Source organism: Sus scrofa, chromosome 16 (assembly GCF_054392235.1).
Source record: "Sus scrofa isolate SSC_HxYL_T2T_F1_AM1 chromosome 16, Sscrofa_HxYL_maternal_Yorkshire_Landrace_v2.0, whole genome shotgun sequence".
Lineage (NCBI taxonomy): Eukaryota > Metazoa > Chordata > Mammalia > Artiodactyla > Suidae > Sus > Sus scrofa.
In genome coordinates, this window is record NC_139398.1 from 84,937,682 (window position 1) to 84,959,989 (window position 22,308).

General features: G+C 48.3%; 1 protein-coding gene, 1 long non-coding RNA gene and 1 other non-coding gene across 18 annotated transcripts in view; 1 reads left to right on the forward strand and 2 right to left on the reverse strand.

The window, feature by feature from the left end:
- Positions 1-4,197: 4,197 nt before the first annotated feature.
- On the reverse strand, positions 4,198-9,061 carry LOC110257274 (uncharacterized). The gene is made up of 2 exons (XR_002339677.2): positions 8,768-9,061; positions 4,198-6,121 (listed from the first exon to the last, which is right to left on the reverse strand). It is a non-coding gene; the product is annotated as an uncharacterized LOC110257274 (long non-coding RNA).
- Positions 6,216-6,285, reverse strand: LOC146395692 (small nucleolar RNA SNORD123). Its single transcript, XR_014831650.1, has one exon. It is a non-coding gene; the product is annotated as a small nucleolar RNA SNORD123 (small nucleolar RNA).
- A 159-nt stretch (positions 9,062-9,220) lies between the features above and the next one.
- The window catches only part of SEMA5A (semaphorin 5A), a 530,468-nt gene continuing 517,380 nt past the window's right edge, over positions 9,221-22,308 (forward strand). For 11 of the 16 annotated variants that reach the window (XR_014831038.1, XM_085001945.1, XM_085001951.1 and 8 more), the window contains exon 1: positions 9,221-9,703. The gene's annotated coding sequence lies outside the window, so the exon portion shown is untranslated. Of the gene's footprint in view, positions 9,960-22,308 lie in introns of all 16 variants that reach the window. The other 5 variants (XM_085001952.1, XM_085001944.1, XM_085001950.1 and 2 more) reach the window with 1 other exon arrangement.

Consider the following 22,308-nt stretch of genomic DNA (forward strand, 5'->3'; position numbering starts at 1 on the left):
GCAAACTTGTAGAACATTCTCTTTATTCTAATTATTTCTGCAGATGTTTTTAAGTGGTTTTACTGGAGACACTTGAACAGTCTGAAATTAAAATTTGTTCCTTTCTCTTCTTTCCTTTTATTTTTTTAATTTTTTATTTTTTTTGCTTTTTATGGCTGCACCTGCGGCATATGGAGATTCCCAGGCTAGGGGTCTAATCGGAGCTGTAGCTGCCAGCCTACACCACAGCCATAGCAACACAGGATTTGAGCCAAGTCTTCGACCTACACAACAGCTCACGGCAACACCAGATCCTTAACCCACTGAGCAAGGCCTGGGATCTAACCTATGTCCTCATGGATGCTAGTCAGATTCGTTAACCGCTGAGCCACAACGGGAACCCCCTTTTTTTTTTTCTTCTTTTTGGCTGCACCCTGGACATATCCAGTCCCCAGCGGAGCTGCTGCAGTGCCAGTGCAGGATCCTTAACCCACTGCACCACAAAGGAACTTCTGTTCCTTCCTTTTCAACTGCCGTTTCAGTGTTGAATAGAAGTGCTGATGTCTGCATGCTTGTCTTGATTTTCTCTTTCAAATAGATATCTCCAACTTTTCATAATTAAATTTCTAGTTTTTGTTGATTCTTTTTTGTAGATAGCCTATTAGATTAGGAAAATTTCCTTCTGTTACTAGTCTAATCGCTAAGAGGTTTTCTTTAAACGATAGTTATTGAAATTTTTTTTTTTTTTTTTATTCTGTTAAGGAGGTGATTTATTTTGGTATATTTCCTTTCTTTCCTTCTTTCTGGCCGCACCTGTGGCATGGAGGTTCCCAGGTTCCCAGGTTAGGGGTCTAAGTGGAGCTGTAGCCGCCGGCCTACACCCCAGCCACGGCACTGTGGGATCTGAGCCACATCTATGACCTATACCACAGCTCATGGCAACGCTGGGATCCTTAACCCACTGAGTGAGGCCCGGGACTGAACCTGCATCCTCTTGGATACTAGTCTGGTTCGTCACGGCTGAGCCACAACAGGAACAGGAACGACACATTCGTACATTTTCTAATGATAACACACTCTTGAATTCAGAAGAGTTTGGCCTGTGCCTTTTCTATTCACCGGAATAACTTTCATAAAATAGGGATTCATTGTTCCTTGAGTGTTGGGTAGAACCCTCATGGAAAATCATGCAGTCCTGTTTGTTGTTCTTGCTGAAGGGTTGATGGACTCAGTCTCTTCAGTGATTGTAAGTGTCTGGACCTTCATTTCTTCTTCAGTTTTCCGAAGCGAAGTGTTTTTAGCGAGTTATGGATCCTATCGGAGGTTTGTCTCTCTTTACTTATCTTTTATGACTTTTTAAAAACAGCTTTGGCATTGTCCATTCTATCTATTGTAACTTTAGAGCCTATTTCATTAATACGTGATATTAGCTATGTCATTTCCCTTGTTTTATTCTGTTTCTGGGTTTTTGAGTCAGATGTTTAGCTTGCTAATTTCCATCTTTCTTAAACTTTTCACCACAATTTTTTTTCCTATTTCTTTAATTTTGTGTCTATATGAGATGATGGATGGTCACTAAACGTATTGCAAAAATCTTTTTATAAGTCAAATCATGATGCTGTATACGTTAAACTTACATAGTGCAGTGTGTCAATTATATCTCAAAAAACCTGGAAGAAGAAAATTTTGCTACTTCCTTCCTGATATGAGTGATTAAGGCTAAATTTATCTGTAAATATGACTTTAGCTACACCATGTAAGTTTTATACAGCATACGAACTTTTCTGTGTATTTTTTACACAACATGTGAACTTTTCTGATTCTCATTGTCTTATCACGTGTTATTAGAAAGGTAGCTTACACTTGACAACTATGAAATTTTCTAAATTCTCTTGTAAAGTATTAATTTATAACCTAATTGCTTGGTACTATCTATTCAGAGTTCATCGAGATTTGCTTTGTGGCCCCAGACTTGCTTTAATTTTTGTACATCTTGCACGAGGATTTGATATATCCATTAAAATAATCTTGTTTTTTTTTAAACAAAATAAAATAAAATAACCTTAATTGCTCTTCTTAGGATATCTAACTTCATACTATTTTTTTCTAGATCTACTAAAAATAGAGAAATATGCTCCATCAATGATTGAGGATTTGACAATCTTCCTTCTAATTCTATAGATTTTTACTATTTATATTTTGAAACTATTTCATTTGTTGTGCACATATTTGTATTTCTTAGCGAACCAAATCTTTTTTAGATAGTATTTTTATTGAAAAAGATTTTAATCTAAAGATCTGTGTTTCTGATATTAGTATTTGTAAACTAGCTTTATTCTGACTGATATTTGCCTGGTGTATATATATATATATTTTTTCCCCTGGTGTTACTGTGCTCTCTGAGATAACTGGTTTTTATATATTTAATGTCTTCTAGTTCTTCTCTTTCTATATATTTTTTTTTCCTTTTCATTTGCAGACGTTCTTAAGTGGTTTTACTGGAGACACTTAAAAGTCTGCAATTTGGAGTTGGTTTCTTCTTTTCTTTTGTTTTCGTTTTGGCCTTCCCTTTCAGCCTTCTACTGGATCCATCGATTTGTCTTTATTTCATCTTTTGTCCTCCCTATGATTTTAGAAGATTGTCTCTATGGCTATTTTTTCTCAACTTTTCTTACTATCCTTGTTATTTTACCAAATGCGTAAGAGTTAACTTCTCAGGTCAACCCTTTCTCCCCTTCCTTGGAACCTTACTGTTGCCTCTGTGTTCTTCTTGGTCACTGCTCATCCTTCCAGTGTCGGCTCAGAGGCCACCCTTTCCATGATGCCTGTTCCGACTCCCCAGACTAAACCAGACACCCCTCCCTTGGCGAACATGCGTTGACCAGGGCTTATGCTCACACACTTGTGAGGTCATTGACCCCGCCTTCCCCAGCAGCTGTAATTCCTGCAAAGGCAGGCAGTGGCTGCACTGCTTTCCCTTCTCCTCTTCCCCTGTAGCCCAGTGCTGGGCACATGCTGGGCAACCGGCTAGGCAGCGGTCTATGTTGAGGGTAGGAAAGCAGAGTGGAGGGAGGGACTGAGTGAGGTCTGTCTGCATGGATGGTGATGCTGAGACGTGAACTTGCACGGAGGCTGGATCTGGAAGAGTCTTAGACCTTCTGTTGCTTGGGAATCCCATTCTCTGCTAAAACCAGACCACAATGACGGATAAAACAAAAGGGAATGTTATCTCTTTTTCTTGTTATGAAGTCTGAGGGTAGCAATCCCAGGCTGATAAGGGAGCTCCGTTGCAGCGTCACTAGGGATTCAGCTCTATCGTCCTTAGCGCATGGCTTTTATCCTAAGGCTATGTTACATGTCCAGGATGGTGGCTGGAATTTCAATGATCACAGTCAAGTCATGCAGGAATCCGGAAGTTGGGGGAAGGGGCAAGAAAGGTCATGTTTCAATTAATTGTTGCCTCATTTTATAACTCCTTTCTTGGAATCCCATTACATCTTATTCCTTGTGACTGAGTTCTATGGTCAAACTTTTTTTTTTTTCCAAAGCCAGATGGATTGTAATTTAGATTCGATTAGGAGGTCTGGATTATTAAGGATGATGGGGGGTTGCTATCGGCCGATGATCCTTGTGGTGTAGTGATAGACCGGGGGCCACAGGGAGACCAGTAAAAGGAGGTGCTGGTGTTCTGGGTGAGAGAAGTTAACATTTTGAATTGACAGACAGATTGACAGGATCCTTGATAGCTCATCTTCCCGCCGATTTGCTTCAGGAGACACTTTGCCTATTGGTTTAATTTCACCTAGTAGATATTCTTTTCATGGAACTCAAGGTCATTATGTGTTAGTCTCCCTGGTAAATGATGGAATAAACTAAGACAAATGAGTTTGTGTGTCTAATTCTATGTAGGATGAGCATTATTTTTGGAAACATTATTTCCAAAGCTACGTATTTTCCCCTGAAGCTCCATTTCCAAAGACAGAGGAATGTAGAGGGCATTGATTACCAAGTATCAAACAATTTAATTTTTAGGCACAGCCATTCTCTGCTTATAGATCAAGACACATACAAGGCTCAATGTCAGAAAATTTGACTCCAGAATGCCTTATATACATGCACAAATCATTTGCATTTCCTCTAGGTATTCCAAAAATTGTTTAAATTGAGCATTTTTTTTTCCTTTTCTTCATACCATACTTATAAAAAGACAACGTGAGGTATTTTGAGCACACTGACTTTATTTTAAGGCAACTGGGCTGCTAGAAAAATATATCTAGAAATTTAACCATAAACACAAGGAAAAATACTTCCAGATTTCTAGAATACTCTGGCCTTCTGGTACAGGGCTGAAGAAATATACAATTTCTTTTATTAACAGACCCTTATCGAAAGTGAGATGAATTCCTAAGCTTTTCTAAGTAAAAAAAAAAAAAAAAAATATGTGAGCATTTCCTATTGAATATATGTTCAGGCTGCTGTATCCTTGGGTTTTTTTCTGTGATTCCCAGTGGGTAGATTCACGGCAGGCTGCTCCCTTGAATGTGGCTGTGAGGTCAAGGAGGTGGTTTTCACCTGTGGGGTGAGGTCAACCATGCTCGCAGGTGAGGAGAGTTCACCTGGATGGGGTGAGGGCCAGGTCACAATGTGCCAACCTGCACGGAAGAATGGGCAGTGGCAAAATGTCCCCTTGACCAGACCGGGGAGGCTTGAGGCAGGCCCTGGCTCGGCTGGCATGGAAACTCAGACTTCAGAGAAGGGGCCATGGCAGAGTGTCCAGTGCACAGACTGGCACAGGGCTGGTGGCAGCGTGGTTGAGCTGGTCCTTCCATGTAAGGCCCAGTACCTCTACTTTGTTCCACGCCCATTTACGCTCACTTACGGATGTGCCATGACTGTCTTCTTTCTATTCTGTCCTAGTTTCTGGGCTGGTTTTTTTTTTGTTGTTGTTGTTGTTGTTCTGCTTTTTAGGGCCACACCTGAGGCATATGGAAGTTCCCGGGCTAGGGGTGGGATCAGAGCTGTAGCTGCTGGCCTACACCACAGCCAGAGCAATGTGGGATCTGAGCCACACCTGTGACCTACATCACAGCTCCCAGCAATGCCGGATCCCAGACCCACTAAGTGAGACCAGGGATCGAACCCGCAACCTCATGGGTACTAGTTGGGTTCATTACTGCTGAGCTACAATGGGAACTCCCTGGGCTGTTCTTTTTGATCAAAATTGGTCTGCTGACCACTGCCAAGAGAGTAGTGAGCTGCTACCCTGAAATGGGAGTGAACAGTTCTTGGGTTTTAAAAAACCCTAAAGAGTTTCTGGTGAAGCTCTAGGGATGTGAGCAGGAGCTGATGGGTCCCAGAACTCTCCCTTCATGGTGATTCTTCATCTGTCAAAACTTGGGGGACAGTGTCACCTGCAGCCATAATCATTGGTCTTTCGAATACGTAAAACCTATAAACAAAAAATAGCACTAGGCAATTTTAGTGATGTGTACAATGGCATATCTTTTTACCAATGTTTGGCCATTTTAAGAAAAAAAAAAACTGATGACGTTGATCAGATGATCTAGCAGTTTTTTAAAGATGCAGAGTTCCCGTCGTGGCTCAGCGGAGACGAATCTGACTAGCACTCATGAGGGTGCAGGTTTGATCCCTGGCCTTGCTCAGTGGGTTAAGGATCTGGCGTTACTGGGAGCTGTGGTGTAGGTCGCAGACGCGGCTTGGATCCCGAGTTGCTGTGGCTGTGGGGTAGGCTGGCAGCTGCAGCTCTGATTCCACCCCTAGCCTGGGAACCTCCATATGCTGTGGATGCGGCCCTAAAAAGACCAAACAAAAAAAAAAAAGTTAAATGACACGGATCTGAAAGAAGGAAAGCAGGGTTGCAGAGAGCACACTTGGGGATGGTGACTGTCACGTGTCCCCAGCTCACTGGTAGGAAAGCCCACTGAGGTCCTAAGGGTCTCGAGCCACCATTTCTCAGCCGAGGTGTCTCAAGGTAGTCATACAATCTCAGAGCATCGCAAGCATCACAGACAGCAAGGCCTCCCTTTCGGTCCCCTGGGACCCACAGCAGCGTCGTGATCTCCTGCCTCAAGGGTGACCGTCTCTGCAGGGCCCGCCCAGCTCCTCTCCTCTAGTCGTGTGGCTGAAATTCAAGCACAAGGGAGGGAAAGAAAGACAAAATCGGTTACTTCTTCCAGAGCCGTAAGAGATGCTCCAGAGCTCCGCCCAGGGAGTGAGGTGAATCAGGAAATGGATGGCGTTTTTCAGGTCACAGCAATCAGTGCCCCAGAAGTCATCATTTTCACCAAGTGTCCGGTGGGTTCTCACATTCGTTTACACTATCGACAGGGCTAACCTAATACAGCCTAGGGAGAGCTAGGGTTTTATTTGTAGCAGCAGAGAATGAAACAGTTCTGTCTTGAAATGATCAGCCCTACTATGGAATGTGATGAGAAGCAGCTTCACTTCAGAAGTTCTGCAGGGAGCAGACCTTTCACAGAAAAAAAAACAAAAACAGAAATTTCATTTGGAAGAAAGAAAAACACCTATGGATGCCTTTACATCTTTTTTTTTTTTTTTTCTTTTTATGGCTACACTGGAGGCACATGGAAGTTCCCAGGCTAGCGGTTGAATTGGCACTGCAGCTGCTGGCCTACACCACGGCCACAGCAACACCGATCCGAGCCACATCTGTGACCTACCCCACAGCGAGGCAACGCCGGATCCTTAACCCACTGAGTAAGGCCAGGGATCGAACCTGCATCCTCATGGACACTACATCTGGTCCTTAACCGGCTAAGCCATACCAGGAACTCCCTTTTTTACACCATTTTAATTGCAGAGCGCCTGCTTTTGTGCTGGGCCCTGGGTGAATATTTCGCTGCCATCCCCTCCTTTTCCCTTTAATGCTTCCAAAGGCCGTATGTGCCAGCAGGTTTGTTTAAGCTCCCGATGAGGGGCCTGTAGCTCAGAAAAGTTCAGGAACTTTCTCCAGGTCACAAGGCAAAATCACGATTTCAGTTTTGTTCCATTTCACTTTAAACTAAGGAGGCATCCTGAATTATTACTTGGTTTCACTCATTCCTCATTCCTAATTTGTTAGTAATTCTTTATTGCTAAAAATACCTATTTAAACAAAGCTTCTGTGTAGCCTATAAACTGCTTGTAAAATTGACCCCCCCCCAACACACCCATAAAGTTACATAACTTACTAAGTTAAATGTTACCAGCCCTCCTGAGTTATGGTGTAGAAAGCTACTTCCTTTCCATTGCTTGGCTCCCTATGTGCTGAGATTTAATTTAATTTAATTTAATTTAATTTATCTTTGTTGAGGGCTAAGAGCAAGGAATAGCTGAACACACGTGGGTCCTGACTTCTGTGTCCCTTTGCCTTGGCTTTGCCTTGGCCGTTGGAGGTTCCAAGGTCCACATACCCAACCAAGAGCTTCAAGGCCAAGTGTAAGGCGGTGTCCTCCCTCCGCTGGCCCCTCCCCAGGAGCAGAGCAGCCTGGCTAGACCTTGGCCAGCCTCCTTCTCCCAGTGAGCACTCCTGGGCCTCTGTGCCACGTAGGCAGGAGAATCGGGATGCCGGAAATGGAGCTTCTGCCCCCCCCCCCGCCCCCCTGCCAAGCACAGAAGAACACATGTTAAGCTTTTCATTAAGGCCCCAGGTGCCAGGCCGCTGCCAGGCACCGGGCTGAGTAGCCCCTGCACAACCCAGGGTAGCATGCCTCTCAGGGGCGCATCGGCTCCCAACACCCCCTCCGGATGTCTTAAAGGAAATCCGAACGAGGTCTGGAATACCCACAGCAGCTCCATCACCAGGGCATCAGAGATGGTGGGGATTTGGCTGAGCTTCCATGGAAACCTGCGCAACTGCGTTCACTTAATCCTTTCATTAAAAAATATTTTCTAGAAAATAAAGACACATCAATGTCAAGTTGTTTTCCTATTGTCCTCTGGGATCTGCGTGGCTACCATGGGAGCCAGGACACCTTCCAGCCAGTGATGGGTTCTTTGTTTTAGAGATGAACTCAATGGCACAGTAACGGGCACACTGGGCCACTCCCAGTGGCAGGAAAGCCCAAGAACCCATCAATGGCTCAAGACCCTTGTGTGCACGTGGGCCTCTGGCTGTCCTCTGTCACTGCAGGGAGAGGGCGGTGGTGGTGGCGTGTTCGGGAGTTTCCTTATGCTAGGGAAACGGCCACCCTCTGAGGCCAAGATGGAGAGAAAAAGGCCCAGAGATACTGTCCGCCACCCCCATCCAGAAAAAAAGGGTCAGGCGTGGCCCTTCAGGGTTCTGTGCCTAAGTTTTGCAACAAAATATCAAATTCTAGGCGTCCTGAAAGGTACTTTGTTTCCCAATTACAAATCTTTTCGCCTAAGTACTTGCTCCATAAAGCTGGAAGATCCGGCAAAAGTGCAACAAGTACCATTTGCCCCATAATTGGACGAGTTGACTTTGTCCATCTGGGGGGAGGGCTCCTTTCTTAACGCTCAGCGTGGCTGCCTGGGGAGCCCGCCCCCCCCCGACCCGCCTCCCCGGTTCGTCGGATTTGTTCTTCTAATTCAACGCTGCTGAAATTGACCCGATCTAGCCCAGAGGCGCACCCCCCAAAGAGCGCCTCCAAGAACCCGCAGCAACACCCTCGGTCTTTAAAAAGTTTCCAGCTCAGAGCACACAGGAGGGTGTCAACACAAAAAAGAACAAAATCACAAACTGGGACCCGGCAGCCCCTGCCTAGCCCCACCACACTGCCGACCCGGCCGGGGGACTCGCACGTACCTGGAGCGGAGGCCATCGGAGTGGACGCGCCACGTCTTGGGTCCCGGCCGGGGCTGCCTCTCATCCTTTATACCGCTCCCCCCGCCCCCCCCCCCCCAGCAGCCACGTCGGAGCGACGGGACGGGGGGCGGGGGAGCCAAGGAAAGTCTCTGCGAGGTTGGGGGAAGGGAGTCCCTAAAAGTCAAAGCTCGGGCGCACTCGCCCTGGGCAGACAGGAGCTGGGCTCCTGTGGTCCCCGGGGGCGCCCCAGGCGCGGCGGGGGTCCGATCCCGGGAAGGGGCGGTGTCGGGGGAGGGCCTGGGAAGGTCAGGCGCGGGGTGGGGCGCTCGGGTTTCACCGGGGCGGGGAGGGGGAGGAGGAGGGGCGGGGCATGGGCGGGGCCAGGGAGGGCCCGGGGCGGGGCCAGGCGGTGCGGCCCTCCCAGCCCGTGCTCCCGGTGCCGCTCTACTCGCCGGGAAGACGGCGCCGGCGGCGGCTGCTCTTGCTGCGCCCGCTCCCGCGCGCTGTGCTTCCGCCGCGGGAGGGCTCTGCAGCCCCCAGCCTCCCTAGGTCCCTGCCCGGAGGCGGCCCCCAGTCTCCATCTCCTCTTGCCTGGGCGGCCTGGCGCTTGTGGTCCGGCCCACGGGCTCCTCTCTCCCACTCGCAGGTTCCCTGCGGAGCTGGCTCCAGCATCCAACTTTGCCTCCTTGCCCGTCGCCGCCGCGGGGCGCGAACCTGCTCACCCCCCGTCCGGCTGTGCGCCCGGGAACCGTGCGCCTGGCGCTCGAGCCCGCGCCCCCAGCCTGGAGCGCAGCGAGTTGGGGGTGGCTCTGGGGGAGTGGCGGGAGGCGACGGCCGCTTTCTCGACTTCCTTTGCCCGGCGTTGAAGAAGACCCTCAGAGCTGCTTCGGGCCCTAGGCACTGAATGACTGGCACGAGGAGTGCGCCTCGCACCTGGTGAGCGACCCCCCGCCGCGTCCTCGGGTGGCCGTGGCGGCAGCCGGGACCGAGCCTCTGCTCGGGGCAGCAGTGGTTGGCGGGTGGGTTGTGTGGATCTCGGGCCGGGTCGATCTGCAGGCACTGGGTGGGGGGCAGGCCGGGGGCTGGGTGTGCAGAATCAGGACTACCATCACTGCGGGGACGCGCACAGTTGAGCTCGTACGCAGGCTGGAAGTTTGTGCCTTTGCCTTTGCCGAGATCTGAGCGAGCAGAGGTAAGGAGCGGAAGAGACCCTATGGGCGACTGGGCGGTGGGAGAGAGCGGACCCCTACCCAGCACCTCCCGGAGGTGCGCAGAGGAGGTCTGTGCACGCCCCCGGCGCGTCTAGGCTTGTATCGTCAGGAACGAAGGACAGGAGTCTCGGTGGCTGGACTTCGCTGTCCCTTAATCGCCGCCTGGGGCAAGGTTTTTCTGGTCGAGTTACTGGGGCTTTGCGGCGCCGGAGAAAAACCGGGAGGCGGTGGGACATGGGCTCAACTCCGCCGAGCGCTTTGGTTAATGAGGGAGACTGAGGCTGGCGGCCGCCCTGAACGCCGCGACCGGGGATGTCGAGGCCTGAGGAACCCTCTGCCCGATGGGCTGCAGCCGGGCCAGTCCCTTTCCGCGGGCATCTCCGCGGCTCCAAGGTTTCTCATCCCCTGGCTCAGGATTTCTAAGCCAGAGATAGATCTGGCCCCCGGAGGGAAGACGTGGGTCTCCCAGGGATCGTTCCCCGCGGCGCCCAGTGCACGGCCTAGCGCCCTCGGTCCCGATTCCCCGCGCTTTGGCGGGAAGCGCGTTCACCCACAGCCTCTTAACTCGCTTTGTACCTGGATGCTGCTGTTGCAAGATGGGATTTAACTTTCCTGCGCTTGCGGCGTCCCGGGGATCCCCAGTAGGGGGCGCTGAGAGCGAGCGCTGGAAGAGGGAGAGAGGGTGCTAGGAGCTATTCCTGTGTGCTGGCGAGTGGGTGGGGGTCCTAATCTCAAAGAGAAGATCTGGCAATAATTCCTTGGAGGTGGGAGGGCGGTGGGGGAGCCAGTCTGTTGACCAGAGAGAGATGTCAGCTTTGTTGGATGAAGGGACAGGAAAGGTGGTTACCAAACTCAAGTCCTCTAAATAGAAAAACTCCGTCCAGAGACAAATGTGTCCCTGTAAACGCTTCCTGTTTGTGCATCTGTCTTTCTCCCTTGAACTGTCGTATTTACTGAGGAAGAAGAAGAAATTGAGTGAGGATAATGTGAGTTATATTTAACATTAAGTTCTCCTCGGGAGCAAATTAGTTAAAATGCCAGGAGTTACAAATGATGGTTGCATTTTTTTAAAAAATTGAGGTTTATGTTGAATCTTGTTTTTAAGAAAAACAATTGTATGTCACAGCTTATCCAGAAGAGCTCTGTTGCAATGGCCAAGTTTAGAAACAACAGATATGTTATTAATTACAGAGTGAGTCTTTGCTAAGGAGACACAGAAAGATGAAAACAGACTTTACTGGGGAAGATTTTTTAACACCTCATTAGCAGTGCTAAATTAATTGCTAATTTACTGCCAGTTTCATTATTGGAGAGAGGGTCAGGTTTATCTTGCGTTATTTTCAGGGACCAGCTCATAATTTTGATTCAAGGAGATCATACCTTAAGTTGTGTGTCACTTGCATAACTTTTCTTGTCTACGTGTCTGTTTACCCAAAAGGAAACTGGGATTTTTGTACCCCCAAGGATTTTTGTTCCATATTCGTCTTAAATGAAAAAGCAGTCCGAAATGTCCAGCTGGGGCCACTTGAAACACAAATTTCTTTTTCCTTGCATTTCTTTATTGCACACACTTTGCCACGAAGTAGCAGCTCATCCGAGGTGTTGCACTGGTCATGTGATCATTTGCATACTCCTGGAACTCTGCTTTTACATGCTTTTAGCCCATACAGTCTTTTCTTAACAGGGAGAAGATGGCTGATGCTAATCATTTTATGCCTTTTACAAATTGCAGTAACTTATTTGGTTGTTTTAATGGCAAACAGCTGCGAGATTCCTGCTGCGAGCAAAGACTTTGGTCTCCTGGGTGGTAACGCTTGTCTTTGTCCATAAGATGTTTCTAAGATGTTCAGAACTTGGTAAAAATAAACCTGTGCGTTCTTCGCTGCCCTTTCCTTGTGAAAGTTTTTCCTCTCCACCTCTGGGTAGAATGAAACATGGACACGAATAGCTCAGTGGCTCTTAAGAGGTGTCGGCCAGGGGGCACAATGAATGAACCCAAGTTCTTGTAAACTTTGGCTTAGGTTTTAGAGAGTTCCTAGACCTTCTGAATCCCCATCCATGGCTTTGCAGCAAGACCTCTTGGTTCACTTTAGATTCCTGATTGGAGATGTTAAAACCAAACTTTTCTTTGTGTCGTATGCTAATTGCTCAAAATAACAGATTCCAGCTCCTGGGGACTTTGTCTCGTGCTGCTGAGAGAGAGGGCGGCTTAGATGAACGATTACATAGTTTTTATTATCTCAGTGACTATGGTTCTTGATTCCAAATGACTATTTTTGCTGTGATTATAAAGTAATTGAAATTGAGGCTTTGCTTCTGATACACCTCCCAGAAAGTGGGGGGGGGGGGAGGGAAGGAGAGCTTCCTTAAATGTCCAGCCGAAGGTCTGAAGGTATTTCATTATATAAACAAGTCATCATGAACCCGAGAGTTAACTAAGATTAGAAACGAATCCCTAAGAAGAGGTTTGGATCACAGATCCTATAGTTTGCGAGATAGAACAAGTTAATTAGTTTATAATATGTCAGTCGAAGAATCCATTTTTGGAGCAGTCTATGTACAAGTGTTTGAGAAAAGTTGTCCCACGTCCTGCAGTAAATCCTCTGTCATTCTTGGTTCTAAAATTATACCATATTTGTATTTAAAAGTGCGTCTGAAATTGTTGCTATAGCTACCGAGACAAATTGCTTAGGGTATAATTATAAAACCAAGGTGACACATTTTTATGTTTGGTGTTAAATAACTTTTAAAATGTAAATTACGGTGTCTAACAAATTGAGTTACACCAAAGTGCAAGGCACATAATATGGAACCTTGTGCATTTCTGCCCACACGCATCTATTTGCATATTTATACAGAGAAAGTGAACTATTTCCTCGGGTCCTACGATGGGTATACTTAGCCCTTTAAGCTGTTTATACTGTCTTTGTGGAGTGTTGTTGATGACACAGACCTTCTCACTTACGTCTCTGCAAGCTTTTAAAATTGAGATGCCGATGTTTTGTTAAAAATGACTGGTTTTTGCCACTCTGCTTGCTGCCTTGTAGACCTCATCAGCTGTAGATAGGGGGCAGTCTGCTGTCTCTAATTCTAGCACACATTGGAAGCCTGATAAAGACAGATTCAACAGGTGAGGAGAAGCTAGCTCATTGAGAAGGAGTTTGAAGCAGCAGCTTGTGATGTGCCTGATAAATATATCATTGATTTCTTTGATGAATGTATCGGGTACTGGTTATCTGGATACATGTAGCATCAGTATCTCATGGCAAGAAAAGAAGAGAAAACTTCAAGTAAGCTAGACTATACATAGGCAGACTTGTTTTGATTCAGAATTTAAGCCAAACAGAACAAAGCAAATGAAACCTTAATCCAAGAGAAGGTCCCCCATAACAAGTAACTTATTATAATGTCCTGGAATTGACATCATTCATCTTTGCCATCTATAGGTTCTAGAGCTACGGAAACTTGGCTCTGAATTTCAAGCGTATCTGAAGCAACTTCAAAGACAAATTACATTTCCCTGGGGCATGACGTTTAAAGTGGGATTAACCCAACAGTGGGCTCAAGAAAACAGAATATTTTCTCAAAGGGCTTGCTGTTGTCTTTGTCTTCTTCTTTACCTTCTTTAATTGTCCAGGATTAATAGTTGTTTGACCAGAGCGAGCATGAGTGCTTCCCTTCGCTTCCCTAAGTTTTAAAATGTATCAGCGTAGGACTGCGGCCTTTGAAAAAGAACAAGATCATTCCATTCTTTACGCTTTTTTCCCCCCTCCATGTCCTAGAATTGGTTTCCTGATTAATCTTGAAAGATGCTCTATTTTAAGAGAGAATAAAGTTTGGGGGTGAATTTCTTTTATTTCTGGAAGGCCCCGTGCGCCCGCTAATCTTTATCTCCCCATCTGTCCTTCCCTACTTGTCCCTATCTGTGGAACTGGCTGCCCTAAGGTTCGTGTAGAGTGATGAGGTCGTGCACATTGGAACAATTTTATTTTATGTTGCATTTTTATGTACATTTGCGAGTAGATCGCATTACTGCCACGGGTAATTCAATTACAGATATGTATGATAAATAACCAGGAAGATTGATGCTATCAGAAGGCAGCTCTCCTGGAGAAATCACGCTGTATTTGCTGAGATGTGAAATTAAAAAGGTTCTAGGCAAGTGACAATCAGGCTTGAGCAAGGACAAATTGTTCACAGGAAACAGAGCCTCTTCCAATCAATTCACATTCACCCAGCATTTGGCAACGATATATGATATGCCTATGCAAAGAAAAGCAGAGCCAAAAAAAAAAAAAAAAAAAGCAAGCCATGAGAAAAACTCTGCTAAGCCTTTCCCGTGAGTTATCTGCAGCATCATAAAAAGGCTAGTGCCGGGCAGGGACTTGCTGGAAGAGATGTGTTCCTTACAAACGCACTGCAAATACGGACAGAGAACTTCCCTTTCTGTAAAAAGAAAAACAACAACAACAAAAAACCGGTATGTGACACATCTCCTGAAGCTGGACTCAGCCAGCCACCAAGGATGTGGCCGCTCCACCGCCAGCGCTGCTCACGCACGTGGTGCCAAGAGGGCACAGGGACCCGGGCCAGGGACACTTAGGGCTGGACATCCTGCAGCCAAATGGGTTTTAGAATCCACCAACTGGCTCCCGCGTTTTGTTTTACAGGGCCGAGATTTAGATCTGCCGTAAAACTTCACCGATTGTAAAGCCGAGTACATTGTTTGTAACTGGTGGCGTAAAGCAAAAATAATGGCTCTGGATGCCCAGCTTCCTTTGCGCAGCCAGCATGGCCATTAAGCCATCGCTCAAGCCAGTGGACGCCCAAATAGGAGCTGAGTAGGAATTTGGTTCTGCAGTGCCTGTGGTTTCCGCATGTTCCAGCTGTGGGACTGGACTTTGGGAAAGTTAGTCTCAGGGAACCTGGAGAATAATTACCGGGAGTGCTTTGCCTAATTGGGCAGGGCAGTGGGGCGAGGCCTCCGCTTCCACTGAAGCACTTGCTGGCAACAGGATGGTCCCCAGGGCCAGGGCTGCCGGCTGCGCTGGAGCGCTGTCGGCGGTGTGGATGGGTTCCAGGCCAGCTGGAGAGGGGTGGTGAGGGCAGCAGCAGTTGACAGTGGGGAAACTGTCCCCGTGTGACTCGGGTGTTGGACAGAGGTCCTGTGAGGGCCTCCGCACAGAGTGTGTGGATGGATGTGGAGACGGCCCGGTGATCGTGGTGGGTCGGGATGCCGTGCCTGCGTCACCTCTGGGTCACCCAGTAGCCGGTCCCCCAGAAGATAAAAGGGGGCTGGAGTCAGGAAGCGGGTAGGACTCCCCTACAAGAGGGGCGAGGACGTGGATTTACCAAGATAGGGCCTCAGGACTGACAGCACAAAACACATCCCCAGAACTAAGGTCTGCCATGGAGAACAGGTCCAGGGAACAGTTTGGATGCAGTGACAGAACTCAGCAAGCAGGACTGGCTGCCCACCCAGGGGATGCAGGATGGGCCAGTTGGAGGAGGGGGCTGGGCCCTGCAAAGGGACAGAATCCGTTCCCTGGGGGAGATGTGTTCCTGAGGCCAGGAAATCGGGACAGTGTGTGTGTTTGTGTGAGTGTGAGAGAGATCCTGGCTCCCTGACTTGCCTGGAATCTGCCCCTGTCCCTCCCTGCTGACTCCAGCCCCTCTGGCCTCCTTTCCAGCCTTGGCGTGTTCTCTTCCCCTGGCCAAGGATGCTTTTCCTCCACTTCCCTTGAAGGCTCACTGCTTCCACATCTTGCTGCTCTGAGGGCTTTGGTTCAAGTGTCCCGTCTTCCGAAAGGTGCCTCCAAATCACGCGACCTAAGACAAGTGTCCGTTCCCTCTCTCCCCTCTTCCTCAGCCTCCTCTTTTTCTCTTTGAAGCATTTTGGTCCATCCCAACGCACTGCATTCCTTAGAATCTTTCACCCATTAGAGAAAGGAGACTTAGGGGTCAAGACTGTGGATGGTGAGTCTCCCATGCCCAGAAGGGCACCTGGCCCAGGGCTGCCCTCCCTCGGTTCCTAAATAGTGAGTGAATGAATCAGTAAATGCCTTTAGGTAGCGTATACTTTGGGTAGAATATGCCTCTAGGCAGTATGTGCATAGTACAGACTGCAGTAGAGAGCCCTAGATAAAGGTGCTGGCTTAAACAAGATGCTGGGAGCTACCCAGGGAAGCTAAACACCATGTGGAGAAAAGCGTTTCTAATACCCCCAAACTGATGTATTAGCATAGTCCGGAAATACAGATGTCTTTGCGAGCCAAGGACTGACTGTACACTCGTATATCGTAATGCGGGGCTGTGTGCACAGTTGAAAATGCTTGGTCAATGAATCCATGACCTTGCTGGACTCAGAGATTAGCATAAAACCCTTGATGTGTATTAAAATAGTTTATGTGTATCGAAACACGGAAAAAGTGAAATTCAAGGATGTTGTTTACTTGTTTAAAACAGCGCCCCCTCCCACGGGCGTACAGATTCCAGGAAAGGTATTGTAGCCTCATGACATAGTTTCGCATGTTATGGAGACTTTTAGAAATTCTAGAATGTCTTTGCACTATGGAAGCCTTTCTTATTTTATTTCTGAGATTAGGTCAGTAAGCCTTGTCACTTAGTTGGATTTATAGATTTAATAAGCTGAAACAGATGAGTGGATAAACAAAATGTAATCTAGCCATACAATGGGCCACTATTTCAGCAATCGAGTGAATGAACTCCTCATAAAGGCTGAAGTATGTGCGAACTTGAAAGCAGGACTCTTAGTGAAAGGCGCTAGTCACAAAAGACCCCATATCGTGTGATTCCACTTATAGGAAACGTCTAGAAAAGGGAAACCTATGAAGATGGAAAGCAGATTCGAGGTGGCCTGGGGCTGGGGCTTGGATGGAGTGGCAGGCGGGCAGGCGGGGCTTTTCAAGACCTTGGACACAGACACACAACCCTGTACATTTACTAAAAACCACCGAAATGTACCTTTACGGCGCCTAAATGTTATGGTATGTCACATCTCTCTACAAAGTTGTTTAAAGAAACAGCCGTCTGTGCCTAATCACTCAAGTTCGAGTTCATTAAACCACCCGTGGCCAGAACAAATCCCGCTGTGTTCACTGGGAATTGTATGCTGTGTTGCCACAATTTTTCACAAAGCCTCGTGCCCAGGCCACCGGACGCCAGGATGAGCAGCGTCTCTTTGATCCTGCGACACTTCCTGGCCAGCGTATCAGAGCTGTGACCTGGGTCCTGAAAACAAGCAGGCCCAGGTTGTTTCCAGAGGAAACCACGGAACCGAATCAGATCACTTAAACTCTTTAGCCAACCTGGCTACTCGGCGTTTGCTATCCCGACCCCCAGGTTAGAGGACTGGCTCTTCTGCCAGTTTTATGGGTCCGGGGGCATAGCTTGGTGGGGCGGGGGGCGGGGGGTGGTCTCTGAAAACACAACGCACAGGCTCCTGGTCTCACCAGAGCTGCAGGGTCTGGACCTCCCCGAGCATCCTTCTGCTCGCCAAAGGTTGCTGCTCACCTGGCGTGGAGAAAAGAGCGCCGTGCCTGCCTCTGTCTCCTTGCTCACTTAGCAGAGCGTTTGCTTTGGCTGGCGAGGCAGGTCGCCTCTTACAGACCCAGGGACAGGGTGCAGCTTTTTAGTGCCCTGAGCCTGAATACTTAGAGGAGAGAGTGCTTTTTTTCCCTCCCCTATTAGAAGAATCATTGAGTCACTTCTGGCTCTCTCCATTCTGCTCTGACATGTTTTGCACTTAAAGCACAAGCTGAGATTAGGTTATGAATAGAGATACATACGAATTGCCTGTAATTTCCTTGCTCTTCGACTGTTGACTCTGGATGGAAGCGAATGTCATTAGCTCTTTCCTCGTGTTTATGGTGACTTCCATCTGCTTTGTGTGTGAAAATCCTCTCTGCCTCCCGCCTCGGGGCCTCCTTTGCTGTGTCTTGGGCACCTTGCCGTCCCCACACCAGTTGGTTTGCACATGGTGACTTTCCGTGGGAGTGTTTACTTTGGCAGAGACAGTTCCGGCTCCACATACACCCGGTGTGGCTTTCTCAAGCTGGCCGAGACCCTCCAGGCTCACAAGCATCCTTCCGTTAGTAATGAAGTATTTCTCTGCAGCCCTGTGATGGTTCAGGCCGGCATTTCTCGGCAACAGCCACGTCTCATTTCTTCAGCCCTCCTAGTAGCTGGGTGCAAAAACTGGGATGAAACAGAGTTTTAAATCCTAGTGCAATTGACCCATGTCATTTCTCACTGGCTCCTCCTGAGTTTCAGCCGAACCTACACACACATTAGGAGTAAAATTTATAAAATGCCCATGTTTTTCTGTTACCAGCTCTAAATTATTACTCACCCTTAATGAGTGGGGAGGACGTCCTTGTGAGAGGGCATTACTATTTCCTTCCACTGATTAGATGGCAAAGGAGTGGGTGACATCTAGGTTTTGGTGTCACTTTTGACGGCATTCATTGGTCAGTAAGATCCTGTTTAGGTGGGTACTTTTGGTGACTATTTTCCTTCATTTCCAGTGAGCTCATGTTCTCTATATTTTAAGGATAACTAGTTAGGCATTTGATTAAACAGATTGACCACTTACACGAAATTTCCATGAGGCCAGGACAGATATTTAGTGGGGAAACATAAGAAAACGATGCCATTTTCTCTTGCTTGAAGATCCTCTTTAGAGGAATCGTTGATTTGTACTGCAGCTGGTGGCTGCAGTTGATCATAATTAAGGGAACAGGTAGTGTTACCTACAGAATTGTGTGAAGACGTGGTGCTAAGTGGGGAAAATGTATTAGACCATTCGTTTAGATGACTTTTTTAACTTTTTGGTAACCACTTCCTTTTCTGGAAAGCCTCCAGATGTTAACCTCCAGTGTCAACTTTGGACACTGCCAGGTAGAGGATGCTGGCTTTTTACCAGCCCTCTGGAACACAGGGAAGAGCCAGCAGGGGCCACGTCACAGCTGCAGGGCTCGTAGTGCGGCCCCTTCTGTCTGATGGTCCCTCCCTCCCTCTCATCCTTGTTCTCAAGTTTAACCATGGAGAACCTTCTTCTTTTTCTTTTTTAGGGCCGCACCTGCGGCACATGGAAGTTCCCAGTCTCGGAGTCCAATCGGAGCTGCGGCTGCCCACCTGAGCCACAGCCACAGCCCCACAGCATCCGAGCCCCATCTGCGACCTGTGCCGCAGCTTGCGGCGGCGCTGGATCCTTAAGCCAGGGAGCGAAGCCAGGGATTAAACCCTCCTCCTCATGGATCCTACTCGGGTTCTTAACCCCCTGCGCCACAGCGGGGGCTCCACAAACGTGGAGGATCTTTGGCACCATGTCAGCGAAGGAAAATGGCTTTAAAGTTTGAGCTGGGAGATAAAGTTGGACGTTTTATTCCTTTAAGTTTAAGATTTGGGGCTGTGACAAAGATCCTGTTTTTCAGCGCTGGGGTCCAGCTCCCAGTTGTTGAACTTTTGCCTGACGTAGGGGGACCAGGTGTCCCAGGCGGAAAGGAGGATGCTGGATTGTGGTTTCCTGCCCTTCCTGATGGGGCTACTCCTCAAATAGCCTGTGATGGCGTTTTTCTTTTTTTTCTTTTCCCCTATCAGAGGGATTCTCCTTTTCTTCCTCTTCATGGTTCTCCTCCGGTCAGTTTCTCTGCTAACCCAGCTGCCTTTGAAGTATTGTGTTTCTCCTTCACCGCAAAGTTTTGGACCAAGCCAAGTTTAGAACTTCTGATTGACCCTTTAATTTTCAAACAAGAAGAGCTGGCTCACTTTCTTGCCTTCCTTTCTCCATTTCTACGCTCTCCCCAGTGCCAAAGGGGCTTGCCAGGCTTTGTCCAGATGGGGGCTTTGTCCAGATGGGGGCATCTTTCTCCATTTCTGTGCTCTCCCCAGTGTCAAAGGGGCTTGCCAGGCTTTGTCCAGATGGGGGTGTCAGGCTTTGTCCAGATGGGGGTGTCAGATGGGGGCTTTGTCCAGATGGGGGCGTCTTTCTCCATTTCTGTGCTCTCCCCAGTGTCAAAGGGGCTTGCCAGGCTTTGTCCACATGGGGGCGCCTGCTCTTGCTCTGGGCTTTCAGAGCAGCTGCTGGATGGTGGGATCTCCTGGGTGTCATAGATGGACGTGCTCTTTGGCTCAGTCTCATTCCTGGGCGGCTTCATGTTGGCTCATAGGTCAGACCTCGTGTGGGTCAGTTACAAGGATGACCGGAATGTGAGGGCTGTTTAGTTCCATCTCAGCCTTTTCTTCTGCATCCGATGCTGCTCCTGAGCTGGGAGCGGCATACCTCTGCTTATCAGACAGCTCTGTTGGAAGAGAGACATGCTCGTGGCCAGGCAGTGGGAAGTCTCATTCTTCAGCCTTGCATCATGATGGCAGAGATTGGAAGGCTTGGAGCCAGGCCTCTCGAGGCCCTCCCACCTCTGCACCTTGAACCCTCACTTCCTTGGCCCCAGGTCACAAAGCTGGTGCCAGGAAGGTGGGGATACCCAAGCCCAGGTGTTTGAGTTCACCATATTTCCCAATCTACCTGCCTACCCCCACTTCCTCTCCAGCGCACGTCGGAAACCAGTGTCAGTGGCCCCTATGAATGCAAGTTGGGCTGTGGTCGGGGTTGGGGCTGGTGGAGGGTGGGGGGCGGGGAGTGTGGATTTGGGAGGTCGAGGAGCTCTGCACGTCCAGGCAGCGCCTGTTGGCTGTCAAGGCTTTCCAAGCAGACTCCAAAGTCAGGCCTGGAGCCAAATTTACGCTCTGCCTGGCAGCCGTGATGGAATCCCGAGGTCCTATCGCCAGCTTGTGAAAAGAAATCATTGAGGAAACTGCAAGCTGGCAAGTAAGAATTGCAAAGATTCATTCACGCAAAAGCTAACGCCTGTAGATGTTATGTAACTTTGACCAATTTCTCCAGGCCTACCTGCTGGGTTCCCCGTTCCTTGAGGTGTATCTTGGTGCAGGTGCAGGGGAGAGCCCGTGGGGAAGGGCTCACGGTGGGGGTCTCAGAGGACACGCCCCGAGATGGTGTCAGCAGAAGGTTCTTCTGGGTGACCACACGCCCTCATCTCTGACCCGGGAATCCGGGCGGGGGGCGGGGGTCCACTTTTTCGGAACCCCATGGAGTTAATGGTGATGTCTGGACTTCAGTTGCTAAAGCTGTCAGCCACAGTTAGGACCGACGAAGGGCACAGTCCGTCTTCACAGTGGGCAGACACCTGGTCAATTCACATACCTTGAAGACATGTCTAAAAAGAGTGTCTGTCAAGGAATTATTTGTTCATTGAGTTTGGGTGGAGGAACTCAATGCTTTGAACTTGGATCATGCATTTTTTTTTTTTTTTTTTTTTTTTGTCTTTTTGCCTTTTCTTGGGCTGCTCCCGCGGCATATGGAGGTTCCCAGGCTAGGGGTCCAATCAGAGCTGTAGCCGCCGTCCTGCGCCACAGCCACAGCAACGCGGGATCCAAGCTGCATCTGCCACCTACACCACAGCTCTCGGCAACGCCAGATCGTTAACCCACTGAGCAAGGCCAGGGACTGAACCCGCAACCTCATGGTTCCTAGTCAGATTCGTTAACCACTGCGCCACGATGGGAACTCCGGATCATGCATGTTTAAAAAGAGTGTCTATCAATGAATTAATTGTTTATTGAGTTTGGGTCGAGGAAATCAATGCTTTGAACGTGGGCCGTGCGTGGAGGGGAGATTGACTGGCCCAACATGGTGAAGAGAATACACGGAGTAACACACGCCAAATTTTTGATTAGAAGGAAAGATTCTTCCCAACGCCTACATAGTATTTAAGACGGCCTTTTTTTTTTTTTTTTTCCTCGTATAATGAAGACACTAACAGAAGATCATACACTCTAGATTCAAACCCAGTGTGGAAGTATATTTGATGTGTTTGTTTTGGGTGATGGAGGGGAAGAGTACAGGCTTTGGGATGAGTTTGGGAAAGAGAAGGCCGGATAAACATCCTTCATTTGATCTCTGGGACCCAGAGTTCCTTGATAATCTTTCAGAAAAATCTCAGCTTTTCGTCTGGCGGCCAATTGCTTTGCTGTTTTCTCGCAAGAGGGAAAAGGACCGTCGTGACCTCAACTCAGTGAGATGAAGATCTTGTTTCTTGCTTCTCCTAAGTGTCACCTAGAGGCTTTTCCTCTCTCGGAATGCCTGGCTCCATCGAGAGTTGGGTTGGAGTCAACATGGAGAAGGGCTGCGAAAAGGAAAGGGTGGCCCTGGGTCCTGGAGACTCCTCGGCTCTCCAGAGACCGCTGACTCCATTTAGTCTCTTTTTTCATTTTCATAAATTCTACACTCAC